Source organism: Miniopterus schreibersii (genome assembly GCF_964146895.1).
Source record: "Miniopterus schreibersii genome assembly, chromosome: 11".
Classification (NCBI taxonomy): Eukaryota; Metazoa; Chordata; class Mammalia; order Chiroptera; family Miniopteridae; genus Miniopterus; species Miniopterus schreibersii.
In genome coordinates this window covers 59184049-59199614 of record NC_138111.1, presented here as the reverse complement: position 1 = coordinate 59199614, position 15566 = coordinate 59184049, and the positions used below count along the sequence as shown (strand labels likewise).

The window sequence follows — 15566 nt, the reverse complement described above, 5'->3', positions numbered from 1 at the left end:
GTCAATAGAAATAGTCACAAGCACTCACGACCCTCGGCCCTCGGGCAACTGCCAGGGCAGCTCGGAGGCCCACCTGCAGCGGCTGGCTAGGAACCTTTGCTCTTTTCACTGGAGCTCTCCCCCAGTCTCCGCAACTGAGGAGGCCGGGGAGAGCATCTGAGATGCACACAGCTCTCACATCCCGAGACGCAACCGATGTTGTGTGATAAAAAGCCTTGGGAAAATTTACAGTTTGGGCTCAAATAGAGACATCTAACTATGACATATACCATTTGTTAGAAATTGGACTAGCCGCTTCCACACATATTTTATGTGTCATGTTTTGTATTCACATTTCTGTTTAGACTGTTTGGAGGGAGAAATATACCAGAGTTTCCATGGTTTCTGGATGTCAGCACTGCTGGTTTTGCGGCCGCCATCTCTCACTCCTGGCATGTGAATGTTACGACACTCCTAATTACTGCTAATGTTATACGAGTGCCACCTGTTTGATGTTATACTGTTTCTGTGGCACAGTGGACATAGGATCGGTAACTGCGCCACCTCCTCTGTGGGGGCCACAGCTCTTTCTGCTCCCAAACAAAAGGGAGCTGTTTCCTCCAGCACTTTCTGCCATCTAGACATTCTTACCTCTGATTCAGCCCATTCTCTCATCAGCCTCCCACATTATATTCTTAGCGGTCCCTTTTTTTTTGAGAAAATTTCCTCTAATTTTTCAGAGCCTAACGTGCAGGGAAATTTAGTGGCAACTTGTCCTGTAACAGGGAATACTTTCCATTAAAAACTCCAACCTTGAAGTAAGGTTACTCCTCTTTGGTGCTTCCTTACTGCAGAGTAGGTTTTTTGTTTTTGTAGTAGCAGTTTTCCCTATAATTAAATATACTTTTGGAATAATTTAATTCTGTTTCTAGGAAGTGTAATATTCTTTACACTGTATTTCCTAAGGGATCCTAATAAGAAGAGGGTTTCTTAGTCTTCCATTTTTTATTCCCCAAACATTTATTTGGCATGTACTATATGCCAGCCACTGCAGCAGACACACTGCAAACCATAATCTGTGCTTTATTCTAGTCCCTTATGGACTATTTCTCCATATTTCTCATGCAATTATTTAAATGAAGCCTGATGTACTGCTTTAATTACAGAGAAAAAGGGGGAAAATTGGAGACAGCAATCTAGAGGCACAGGTGGTGAGGGATAAGTCTATGATCTATGGAAGATGAAGCTCAAATACTTTCATGGGAGATATAAATATTGGTTCTGGTATAAAATACATGTTTTCTTATCTGAAAAATTTTAATGTTCTACCTAAATTTATGAGAAATAATAGTTGAGGCTGTCAGAGAAAATTGTGGAGGACTTGAGAATGGGCAAAGGAAACTACAGGGCTGTATCTGATTTTTTGAATTACTTTCTATTGTCTAGTTTATTTTATACTGTTTAGGGGTAGAGGGTAATTTGTGGAAAACTGAGGGTAATACACATGATTCCCGACGATAGCAAGGAAAATGAATTTTGCCCAGTGCAGAATGCTAATTCCTTCAAGTCAAGTTCTCATTCGAATCAGTCTTAACAGTCTATTAGTTCTCTTATTAAAGAAGAAGAAAATCTTTAACATGGTTCATTTTATATTTGAATGAGTCATGATTTTACTTTTTCCAAAAACATAATTCACAAGGCTTATGAATGATATTTGATTCTTAGACATTTTGGTTCTTTACTGTGCTTTGAAACCACTGTACTGAACACGAAAAGACTGTATGACTTACCTTCACAGTGATGAACAACCATATGAAACCAAAGGAAAAAAAATCTCTGGAAAAAGTTAATTTAAGAGTCTAAATACTTTTATCCTTGAAACATGAAATGATGTTAACTCTTTATAAAACTTCTCATAAACAGCATAGGTAGGTGCCATACATAAAGTTAAGGTGACTTTTACTAGGTCTGAAAAATCATCTATAGTTATTTTTAAACAGTTTTTCTAAAGTTATGGCCCTCTCAGTCCACATAATTGATCAGCTTTCAAAAAGTTCTTTGAAAGTTTTAATAAATACTTGGATTTAATGAAATGTGATCTGTAAGGTGTTATTGTACACTCTTATCAAATCAACTCACATCATGTTTATTTCAGTATATTTGTTTTACTACAAAAGAGACACATTTTCATTATAACATAAAATGCAAATTATTTAAAGAGAATAAAAAGTTCTCAACCAGAGATAAACAAATTTAGTATTTTAAAAAGATTGATTTTCATATCTGACTTTTTCATTTTAAACTTTTAGTGTATATGTTTCTCTTCATGAAGTTAAAACTTTGAACATATAATTTTTACTGATAGCATGATATTTTATTCTCTGAATGTATTAAAATTTAATAATTCCTCTTGTTAATATTTCGAGTACTTCCAGAATTATTCTAATTATATATTATTCTGTGATGAGCATCTTAGTCTAATATCATTGATGATTTTTCGGGATATTTACTTAAACTTCCAAAGTAGAACTGCCACTTCAAAGATTTGCATTTTTAAGGCTCTTGATATGTATTTTCCACTTATTTCAAGAAGGATTGTACCAATTTACAATCCTAACAGAGATCATTTATCTCATCAGCATAAGCCAGATTTTTAAACTAGTATTTCTGCATGTACATAAGCCCACATGCATGCACACACATTAACAATTATCTTCATGATCATCAAGTTACTCCTTAGAATAAAATTCTAATAAATATTCTATATTTAACCACCTTTAAGTGTGGAAGAAACTGACTAGATCTAGGCTAGTATTAAACAAAATTTACAAAATGCACTTAATTGACACGACCTTTAAGTAATTCTTAGTTATTATCTTAACTCATCTCAGGTAAACATTTCTAAGTTCTGGGTAAAGCCTTGCCTTTCCTGCAAATGTTACTTAATACATAAGAGGTTTTGGACTTGACCAGATTCAGGATGAAATATGCTACATATAATTCTTAAAGTACTGGCTGTTTCATATCTACATGCCTAAATCATTTTATTACCTGCTTAATAGCAGAACAAATTAGTCATCCCCTCTGATTCTGGTGTACATTATGCTGAGACATGCCCACCCTAATATGCTTTGTGATAAAGTAAATGCTCTTCCTGTCAGAGCACAAATCTTATTTGGGCTCCTGGAAAGTCTGAGGAGAGAGAGCTGAGTCTGCAGTAGGATTGCTTACTCAAGGGGAACTGAGATTTATTAGCTGACTTCATTAAATATATGGAAGACCCCAGCACTCAAGGTTAGAAAATTAGGATGCAAACATGAAACCTTTGTATGAAATGAAACAAGAAAGATAGGCCTTTGCACTTTACACAAGTAGGGGAGGTGGGCTGATATCAAAGTAAATGCTCTAGTTAGCTAAATGAAATGGTAGGCTTTTCAGTTATTTGCTTGGTTCAGTAATCTGGGAGTAGAAGATAGGTAGCTCTAATTAAATCTCAAAGAGATATATATGGTTGTCAATAAATATGACATGAAGTCTCAACCCCAACTGCATATTGTTTTATTTACTAAAAATTTAATTATTTAGAGTACGTATTTTAAAGTAAAATTTAGCATTCCTAATTCTTTTATGTAAACCATTTAAATACAAAATGGCAAATAAGTTTCAGCTTGGAATAAAATGGTGCATGCTATGTTTCAATGTAATTAATGAAATATAAATTTATAGAAATTATGTTTTAATTATTTGGAAAGAGAGTTTCACTCAAGAGGTTAAATGATAATAATGTAGGTAGCTAGCATGATCTGATCTGTTTTCTGCTTTGTTTTTATTTGTTTGTTTCTCAAGCCTGTTCACTTCCTTTGTTTATAGCCATGGGTCAATTTTTTCATCATTTTGGAGATAACAGACATATGTTCTATCATCTAAAAATGCTATCATTTTCTGCTCCACTCTCAGTGTCTTAATACTGTAATTTGGGAAAGTAAGAATAATTGTGTTGGTGATCTGCAATTTTTATTTGCTTTTTTTTTCTATTTAAGTAACTTTTATTCTTATTATTATTTTTTAAATTTACCTTATTTTTGACAGTATTAAAAATGCCCCTTTTTATCCCCCTTTAACTTGAAAAATGAAATGGAGTTACAGAACAAGACAACTGGAATCAAGAGAGAGAATATCAGCATTGCAGGCTTTAATAATGGATTTCCTGAAGCTAAGAGAAGTAAAGTGATGTTTCCAAAGAAAGTATAATAACACATTTTTGAATGTTGAAACTATTTTATTTTCATTATTATTATTTTTTTTTTCAAATCATGAAAGCAAGTGAGGAAACAGGATTTATGTTAGTGAAAAATTAGTAGATAATAGAAGCTGTTAAAAAGATGGACAGCCCTGCTGGGTGGGTCTCAGGGGTTGAGCATCAACCTAGGATCCAGGAGATCGCTGGTTCGATTCCTGTCAGAACACATGCCCGGGTTGCGGGTTCGATCCCTAGTGGGGGCTGTGCAGGAGGCAGCTGATAAATGACTCTCTTATCATTGATGTTTCTTTCTCTCTCTCTCCCTCTCCCTTCCTCTCTCTGAAATCAGTAAAGATATATTAAAAAAAAAAAAAAGATGGACAAATGATAAGGGCTGAAAAGAAAAAAAATCAGTTAGGAATAGGCATTGAGATTGGAGCTTATAGACAGAGCTAAATCCATGTAAAATAGTAAGTACTCATGGTTGTGTCCTTTATATTTTTTAAAATTTGTAAGCCTTGTCCACAATGTACAAAATACACAGTGACCTTCCCGTGGCAACCTAGCACTAGTCCATTATCCAAAGGGGTAACTAAGTCATATGAGAAGGAGGCTGAAGGAGTCAGTTGAGAAGAGGCTATAGAAGGAGGTTTGTTTTTGCGCTGTGTTTATTTTGTGTTCTCACAATGATGTGGGTGCGAGAGGTTACTTCCAATTCATTACAAGCTAAGCTAGAGGGCTTCAAGGAGATAATTTATAGAACTTCTCGGTTGCTTCTAAATTCGTAAGTTTTGTCCGGTGGACTAAAGACACATTATTAAGACTTCATTAAGGGAAAGCTCCACTTACACCAAATTTTGAGCACGCACAATGAGATCTGGCCTGAGGTCATCCTAAAATGAATTTTGCTAAAGATAGCTATCTGAAAGGGCAAAGAATCCTCCAAAGACTGACGGACCATTATAATGTTGGACCCAAGGAAGAGACATAAGTGGCCATTCAGGGAAGATGCTCTCTGTGCTCTGCATTGAAAGAGCTTCAGTTAGGAGGTCTTTGCCGAAGGAAAAAAATGTTCCACTAGAGTAAGTGATGGCAATTGCTATTGACATCCATAAGAATCCAATAACAGATGAGCACTGTACTGGCCATGTGACACCGTCCTTCTTAATCCCTAAGCTTTCTTCCCTTGGATCCAATCTTGGAAGAAACAATGAAGAGTATATAGAGTAGAGTGATACAGTGAGAAGGGTGCAGAAGAAAACTATGCCTTTCAAGGGATAATTTGCCCCATTTGATTCTACTTTTTCAACCCCAAATTCCCAAACATAACTTTAATTAGTTTCAAATCTAATTTATAGCAAAACTTATCTCCCTAATTTTCCTGGAAGAAGATTCCTTTTCTCTGCTGGACCTTCATATTTAATTATTATTTTTGTTGCATTCATCTTTTACGAGCAAGAGGGGAGGTAAGGGTATCAATAGGACAGTAATTTTAGATTTAGACTGAAAATGAAAATTGAAAGTAGAAGGACTTGCTTATGGTTAAATGTATAGATAAGGGACAATGACAAAGAGCAGTTAACTTTAGGATAATTCCGGGAGTCAGCATATCATTTTTAAGAATGTAAGCTCTGTTACCACACTAATGGATTTAAATTCCAACTCTAGCATTTTCTAGACACTAGACCTTGAAGAAGTTAATGAACTTCTCAGTACTTTGCCTCCTGCTTTCTATATGTGGAATAATTTTAGTCTTTAACTCTTAGGGTTCTTGTGAAGATTAATGAGATAATTCACATAACACACTTAGAAAAGGAACAGGGGCATAATAAGTAGTTAATAAGTGGCGGGTGCTATTATCATCAACATCATCATTACCACGACCACCATCACCATCATCATTGTATAAATTCTTTCATGGTTTGTTCTTTCATGGTTTATTCTTTCATTGCAGATGTTGACAGACTCCAAGTGAATTTTCCACATTTCTTGAAAATATCAGATATAAGCTAAGCAAACAAATTGATTAAGATGAGGCAATTTTATACCTCAAACAGACCAAATGTCCTCCCTTCCTGATTCCCACCAGTTGCTGAATAATCTTAGAAGGGATCCTGTCCTAGCTTCATATTCCTTTTTGGACATTAAATAATTTTTAATTACATTTGAAATACAATATTATATTAGTTTCAGGTGTACAACTCAGATGATTAGACATTTATATAGCTTACTAAGTGATCACCCTAATAAGTCTAGTACCCACCTGTCACCATGCATAGCTACTGCAATATTATTGACTATATTCCCTCTGCTGCACCTTACACTGCCATGACTATTCTATAACCACCAATTTGCACTTCTTTTTTTTTTTTTTTTTAACCCAAAATGTATTTATTTAATATGTTCATCACAGGGACTCAACCAGATTTAAGTTAAAAAGCAGAAACAAAACAAAAATGACACCACAGCCGAAGATACAGAGCCCTATACAGAAATCAAAGCAAGAACAGACCATCTAAGGAAAAAATAAAAAGACAGCGCAAGGAGAGAGGCTGGACAGCCGGGGTCAGGGCTCTTGGCTGGAGACCTGCTTTGCGTAGGTTGCTCGTAGGTACTTCTTGAAGGCTGTGTGTGGGGTTTGTCCAGAGCTCCGCAGCGTGTGTTCAATGGGCTATCCATGTTGGGTTCTCCTAGCAGGCTCTGGATGGAGAGCGGGATGGTCCTGACATCATACAGGGCAGACCACTTGTCCTTTAGGATGTCCAGGCAGATGTTACCCTGGGCGTCCACGTTGGGGTGGAGCAGGGCGTGAGGAGTTTCACTGTCGGTGCGTTGGACCGGTAGCCACTGGGGAACTCTAGGGAGAGCTTATACCTCAGGTCTTCTATGCTGTGCCAGCTGCTCCATGGATGGTCCCCACCCATTTGAAAAGGTTGTCTGACTCAGGGAACGCCGAAGTTCCTTTGTCGCCAGACATCAGGAGGGTCATCAGCTCCTACTGTAACCTCTTGCCATCTCTCCAAACCCCTCCCATCCGGCAACTGTCAAAATGATCTCTGTATCTATGATCCTGTTTCTGTTTTGCTTGCTTGTTTATTTTGGGTTTTTTAGGTTCCGCATATAAGTGAAATCACTTGGCATTTTTCTTTTTCTGTCTGACATTTCGTTCTGCACAATACCCTGTAGGTCCACCCATGTTGTTGCAGATGGCAAGATTTCATTCTTTTTTATGGCTGAGTTATATTCCATTGTATATATGCACCATTTCTTCTTTATCCATTCGTCTGCTGATGGTCACTTAGGTTGCTTCCATATTTGGGTTATTATAAATAATGCTGCAATGAACATATGGATGTGTATGTCTTTTCGATTTAGTGTTTGGGGTTTCTCCAGATAAATACCCAGAAGTTGAATTGCTGGGTCCTTGTTTGTCACTTATTTTATCCTTTGTGGGTTTTTAAAATTTATTTTATTGTTGAGAATATTACAGATGTCCCCCATTTCTCCCCATTTGACCCCTCCACCCACCCCACCCCAGGCCTTCACTTGTCTATTGTCTGTGTCCATGGCCTATGCATATATGCTTATAAGTTCTTTGGTCAGTCTCTTCCTGCCCTCCTTCCCTCTGAAATCTGTCAGTCTGTTCCATGCTTCCATGTCCTTGGTCCTATCTTGTTCATCAATTTATTTTGTTCATTACATTCCACATATAAGTGAGATCGTGTGATAGTTGTTTATCTCTGCCTTGCTTATTTTGCTCAGCATAATATTCTCCAGGTCCCTCCATGCTGTCCCAAAGGGTAAGGGATCCTTCTTCTTTATAGCTACGTAGTATTCCATGGTATAAATGTCCCACAGCTTTTTCATCCACTCACCTACTGATGCACACTTGGGCTGTTCTTTTGTTTTAAAGTGTATTTCACCTGGTATAAATTTTGCTATACCAGCTTTTTGTTTGTTGGTTTGTTTGTTTTTATCTTTATGAAATACCTTTTTTTGTTCCTTTACTTTCAGTCTGTGTCTTTTGACCTAAAGAGAGTCTCTTGTAGACAACATATGTAAAGATCTTGTTGTGTTATCTATTCAGCCTCTATATATTTTTTGATTGGAGCATTTAATCCATTTGCATTTAAAGTAATTGTTGATAGATATGTATTTATTGCCATTTTGCTATTCATATTTTTCATCTTTTTTTTTTTTTTTTTAATAGAAAGTCACACAGGAAAGCCATTGTTCATTAACTCTAGGTTTTCTTTTCCCTTTAGAAAAAGTATTGCAGAGACATTAAAAGTCTCTAAATAGTTTCTAATACTGACCGTGTTACTTACCAGTATTTATAAGTCCCTCTGGGGCTTGGATTGTTCATCAGTAAAAATAGAGATAATAATTCATATTTCATAAGGTTGTCATATTGCAAGGTGTCTGACACATAATCTCTGCTTAATAAATGCTAGCAATTTTTATTACCAACAGGATAGCTTAGGTATGTATCCCTAAGTGACTGCGTTTTTGCTTATCAATCATGATTACAAGAAAATGATGTGTGCTGAGATGAAAATGGGTAAGAAAAGATACACAGGAAACAAGTAAAATATATGAATGATTCACTCCCTCTTAATCTTTAACTTAATCATTGTAGGGAGCTCCTAACAATGAGAGGTAAAGTCTGTGTGCACTAGAAGAGGTTATGTTGTGTTACAGAGGCACAGAAGAGAACAGATGCAGGCCTGTGGTCTCTTGCTTCATCTGTGGGAGAATCAAAACCCATGGTACAAGTCAACATTTTGCTCATTAAGAATGTCACAACATATTTTTACAAGGGGGGGCTTCAAATTACAGTCGGCCCTTGAACAGCATGGGTTTCAATTGTGTGGGTACACTTAGAGGTGGATTTTTCTCAATAAATACTTTTAATGTACTTCTCTTCCTTGTGATTTTCTTTTTTAAATATGTTTTTATTGACTTAGATATAGAGGAAGAGAGAGGGAGAAAGGGAGAGAAACATGGATCAGCTGCCTTCTGCATGCCCCCTGCTGGGGATCGAACTCACAACCAGGCATGTGCTCTTACTGGGAATCGAACCAGTGACCTCTCTGTGCAAGGGAAGGTGCTCTACCAACTGAGCCACACAGGCCAAGGCCTTATGATATTCTTAATAACATTTTCTTTTTTCTAGCATACTTTATTGTAATAATACAGTATATAACACATACAATATATGAAATATATGTCCATTGACATTTTATGCTATCGGTAAAGCTTTTGGTCAACAGTAGGGTTTTAGTAGTTAAGTCTGGGGAGAGTTAAAAGTCATATGCAGATTTACAACTGCACAGGGGGACAAAGCTCTTAACTTCTGTGTTTTTCAAGGGTCAAATGTATAATGTCATGGTATATTAGAGCTGAAAAGGGACTTGGTGATGACCTTGCCAGTGATCGAATGTTATAGATGAAAAAACTGAGGCCAAAGTCATAGTGTGATTTGTCCTGGGTCACTCAATTGATCAGTGACAGAGATAAATAAGAATTCATAGCCAGTGGAGGTAAGAAAATTTTATATCTACAGACATTACAAACAGAGTTTCAATAAGAAGCAGCTGGAGGCATGAATGCATTTTATTATATTCTGCAAAAAAAATTTAATCTGCAGATAGTTTTATTCCAAGAGAACAATTCTCCACCCAAATTAGGTTTCAAGAGCTGTCAACAATAAAATAATGTTATCAGCTATTTAAAGTACAATTATTACTGTGAAGTACTTGGTAGTCTAAGGATGTTTTTATATCACACCAAAACATCTGGACACTTCAATCAACTGGATGTATTACATTTTAGAGACAGAGCCCATGTGATATAGCAAATTTATTATTATATTTTAACCAGCGAATTAAGTGCTGTAAATGTCTGAAACAAGCTAAGTTAAAATGTTGAAAGTACTCAGTTAATATTGGATTTGCTTATCACTACACTGATCTATTATGTTTTTGTTTTAAGTTTTAACTCTGAGGAATATCACTATACTACTTATCCAAACAAGTAATGACAACCGAAATCAGAAGAAATTTAATATTTAGTGAATTTTTAAGATGAGAAATTTAAAAAATTATTTTCAGTTCATATGTGTATTTTTGGGACAGTTAAGTATTATATTGTGAATAATATTTTAAAAGTATAAAAATATCTTACACTAAGATAATATCCCATGGGGAAAGTGGAATAGATAGATGAGTTCAAAGAGGGAAAGGAATAGCATACAATTTTGAGTTCTTAAGAAGTAGGCATAAAAGTCTATGATATTTAGATGCTATGCAATACCTTTAAAATCATGAGGGGGCATAATTTTATAATTTTCAATATTAAAATTTATCACACATGATAGTCTTTACAGATATTTAAATATATGATAAAACATGAAAATCAACTTAAAAGTATTTGAGCAACCATGTTTATTTTGAAAATTCTTCTAACATTTATCTAAGCAAAAAGTTCAAAAACCATTGTTTTGCCTGACATTTGGTTTAGTTTTATTGGATGTATGGGAATCAAATTTTAATATTGAAATAAGTAGAAAAAACCCACAGAAATTCATATAGAAATAGAAGCTTAGAAAGGGGTAAATATTGGACAGAATGTGAGACTTAAGTAGAAATTATTTTCAGAGCAGAAGGTATCAAGATAGAGGCAAGGTACGAATGGTTGTGTTATAAGTGGGAAGATTTCCTCATCCCCACCTGTTGCTAGTGGGAATGGGATTCTTGCAATATCCCGAGAAAATGAATTTTCTGAGACTTGAACAGGAGGATGAGATATTGTAGAAATATTTATTTCTGTGGAATCAAACCCTTGAGTTTCCAAGGTCCCATTTCCCTTTGTCCTGCCATAGAAGAAGACTCATTTTGCTTTCAGCAGGATATCAGTAACCAGTGTCCAGAGTTTTTGTTCCATGTGAAGCAGTGTATAGTCCAGCATTATGTTATTGTAGTTTGTGTTCCCAGTGCAGTCCATCAGTCCATTGCATGTGGGGTGTGCAGAGCCACAGAGTAATGAAGGAAACACTGGAAAATGCAAGGAAGCAGGAACAAGAAAGCCCCATATGCCAAGAGCCAAGCAAGCAAGTTCCTTTGTCTGTGGGATTATGTATTCCCAAATTTTTGTGGGCTTGCAATGGCCATGCCTAATCTAGCCAATCCGTGGTTTCACAGACATTGACTGACAGGCATTTGCCCTGTGTCACCCTGACTCATTGTGCATGCACCCATCTTCACCTTTGTTGGACCCCTTTCCCCAGTGACCTGCAGGGAATGGACCCGTGTTCTCCTGGGAAGTGTGAAATTGCAGCTTCCTGGTGAAGCTGCCCAAATGGCATGCTTATAATTTCTGGCCTTCCCTTTGCTCCTTCCTATTACTAATAACTAGCTAATTACAATGATATCAGTTGGACAGTTGGCAAGCTCTCCTATGTAGATAATTCTAGTCTTTGTGGTCTCATTACATAAAAGTACCTTTATAATACTTATATGCTGTTGTACAGCCTCCAGGTAACACTTTCAAGATGAAAGCAGTCATTTCTTCACGTTATTCTGGGAAATTGGCTTTGGCTGAAAGAATCTGCCTTTCCTGAGGTCATAATCCCTCTTTTCTCTGGATTAACCTGCATCTAAGGATTGACTAATGCATTGATACAAAGAAAAGCCATATTCCCACCCAGTGCCTTTTAATCTGAATCACGTCTGAAGATTCTTTTTACCTTCAGAACTCTCACTGTGATCAGTTGAAGCTCCTGTTGAAACTGCATGGTAATCCCAATTTTCCTTTTCCCAAGCCTGCTTTTTTTACTACTTCCCAGATGTTTTCTTTTACTTCCCAGATGTTTTAGCCAGTAACCCTCCCTGATAAAAGTTATGCATGCAAATCTCAATTTCAGAGTCTTTTTTGGGAGAATCCCAACCTTAAACATCTTGTGGGAAAGTTATGAGCAATATCAACATTTGGTCACAAAAGCAGCTACAACTGATTCTAAATATCCTAAATTAATATTAAATACTAATTGATAAGAGTTTAAAATACAGAAATTTCTGCATTTAAACATGACATTTGTGTGTGATTTGGTGTTTTACAGGTAATATTGCCTTTTCATAGAAACCAATTGACCAGTAAGTGTTACATTTTGGTTAAAAAAATCTATAGAAAAAATGTTAAAATTATTGCAAGTCTTAAAATGTTGGGATAATATCAAGTGTTTCTTGGAAATGTGACTTTGAATACGTTTTTATATCTTTAAAGAAAGATAAGCTTGTTGGAATGGGAAATTCAAAGCAAAAGTTTTCTCAAGAATCACTTCTTCCTCGATATCCCTTAGAAAATTTCAGTCTACATTATTATGCTTAGTATTTTCCTATAGTCTTGAAACTTAAAAATTGACATCAAGCACTTTAAAATGCAATAGAAAAAGTAGAGTGAAATCAATAATAGTGTGAGGAATGACTTGAACAGCTTGTATTTTCACAGTGGTCATCAAAAAGTAATTTTATATCCAATAATTTGTATTGATTGTTTGTAGAACTGTAATGCATTATGCCATAAGCCTGGTTGTGCAGTTACAAATATATGTACCATTTTGTTGGTCTTGTTTTCTTTTTTTTTTTCTTATTGAGTTTCATTTTCTCTTAAACGAATCTTATTTTTAGTGTTTATATGTGGAGGCAAGATTCAGAACCATGACTATTAATTCAAAATGGCTTCAGCCATACAATGAGCACTCTCCTCTTTGGGTCATGAAAAACAAGGGCAAACTATGTGCAATATTATACAATTTAAGAGCAAGTATTTTTGGAATCATCTACAATGTGATCATCAACTACTGTGACTTTATATTGAAATTGTTCATTGAAAGCCTGATTATGCCATTTAAAAGCCAAAAAGGTGCATACCCCATGATATATTCAACATAAAACCTCCCAATATATCTAGAATTTCTGTCCTGGATAGAGGAGATATTACGTCACCAAACACTATATTGACTTCTACGTTGTAGGCCTTTTCTGTTTTATTCTTTCAATCATAACACTCTCTGAAATAGGAAGGCTACAATGAAAAGGTTTAGTTGATTTACTTATTAAGGCACCAAAGCAAGGCATACCTGATGTAAAGAAAATATGTTTTGCTTTTATAATCTTCACATAAACTTGAATTGAGAGAAGAAATCCTGATTCTAGGATTCTGTTTGCTGATTGCTACAGAAGATATTTATATTAATTTGGAGGGAGAAGCTGTAAAGATCTGAATTACTGTGAATAAAAATGAGCAGGAGGGGGAAAAGTTATACCAAGTGAAAAGAAGGGAGACAATAGCCTGTGAAGATTTTAATATTTGCTACAGGATGTGTGAGAAAAAGTCTCTCCTCTATTTCTTCTTCAATTGAGTGTATTTTTCAATATGATATGAGATGAAAGGGGATTCTTTTTGGGAAATAAGAAAATGATCTGAGTTCTGATTTATAGAAGGAAGGAAGATTTTTAAAGCAAAAAAGTTAACTCTACAGCCTCTAAAGTTTAATCAGATATGGCTTTTCACTACAGCTCTAGAATTTACTGTGTTTATGACCTTGAGCAGTTTGCTTACTTCTTTGAACTTATTTTTTTTCATCTAAAAATAAATATTAGTGCCTATTTGACAATGGTTGTTAGTATTTAATGAAACTATTCATTCATTTGCCTAGAATTGTTCTATGTCCTATTTCCATAAGAGTGCACAAAATAGAAGTTCCCTGACCTTAGTAAGACAGTTAATACATAAGTCAACAAATACGCGAACAATTACAGTGTGAAGTGATGCAGATATGATGAGTTATAGATCAAAAATGAGGGTAAAGGTCCATTGCTTTAGAGAAGCAACGTGAGATGGGTTGGTCAAATGAGCCTTTTCTCAGGAGACGACATTTCTGATAAAAAGTGACTGGTGGAGGCCACCCACTGAACAGCCTGGAAAAACACACTTGAGGCAGAGTGCATAGCAAATGCAAAGGCCCTAGAATGCACGTTAGCTGGGTGAAGAGGGGTAAATGGCTAGAACATGCTGAGAGAGGCAGACTGTGGTGTGAGATCAAGCTTTTAGTGAGCACACAGTAACAACAAATTAAACAGCACGCACAGCAGCTATTGAAGTTTAGGTTATTCACTGAAGTTCTAAGACTGTCTCCACTGCAGTTGAATTGGAAAATTGATCTAATGTTGGCAGGATATTATTGTATCTAGTAGTGAGTGTTTTAATGAATAAATTGCTAAACTAGCTGACACTATATCGAGTTTTAATTCACAAGCTTACTGCTGGCTTCCTATATGAATTTGTGAAAGTTTTATAATCTCAGCCTCAATATCAGTGATTCCCTGCACTTTACCCCTATGTTTTTGTTGTTGTTGTTAATCTTCACCCGAGGATATTTTTTCCATTGAAAGAGTGGAAGAGAGAGAGGGAAGGAGGGGAAGAGAAAGAGAAACATCAATGTGAGAAAGACATATAGATTGGTTGCCTCCCACCCTCTCCCCAACAAGGGCCAGGGGAGCAAACAAGGCAACCCAGGCATATGTCTTCCATCAGGAATTGAACCCCCAACCCTTTGGTTCTAGGGCCAATGCTCTAACCATTGAGCAAAGCCAGCCTGGGCACCTCTATGATTTTTATAAGGCCACCCTATAAATTCAAATTGTAAATATTGTAACTAGTAAGTTCTTTATAGTAGATGTAAGGTATATCACATACCTTAATCATAATGACTTGTTACATCAATGTAAACATTTGTTAATTTTAATTCATTTTAATTATTTTAAAAATTAAGAATAATTTATTTTGCTTTATTTAATTTGTAAGTTATAATTGCCTTTTTCCAAAATAGTTTTGATGCACCAATCCCTAGTGTGGTGGAATTAATCTCAATATGTAAATTATCTATATAACACAAAAAACTACTAATGAAAATGTAGAGAAGTATTAGATGATACTAGGGTGTTTTGAAACACTCACATGGTGTCAAGAACTGTGAAGGATCTGACACTGTATCCTGTTATGAACTGAATTTTACTCCCCAAAACACACACAAATATTGGAACCCTTATGCCCCAATGTGACTGTATTTGGAGAGAGGGCCTTTAAGGAGGTAATTAATATTAAATGGGGTCTTAAGGGTAGAGTCCTAATCCAATAGAACTAACACCCTTATAAGAAGTGGAAGACATGAGAAGTGCACATGGACAGAGAAAGGCCATGTCAAGACAGCAAGGAGGTGATTATCTGCAAAACAAAGAAAGGGCCTTTGCCAGAAACCAACCCTGCTGGTACCTTGTGCCTAGAC

At 35.9% G+C, this 15566-nt stretch overlaps 1 pseudogene across 1 annotated transcript; it reads right to left on the bottom strand.

Annotated features, from left to right (window-relative positions):
* Window positions 1-6785: 6785 nt before the first annotated feature.
* Window positions 6786-7208, bottom strand: LOC308563934 (ubiquitin-conjugating enzyme E2 C pseudogene; annotated as a pseudogene). The gene has a single exon. The product of its transcript is annotated as a ubiquitin-conjugating enzyme E2 C pseudogene (transcript).
* Window positions 7209-15566: the final 8358 nt, after the last annotated feature.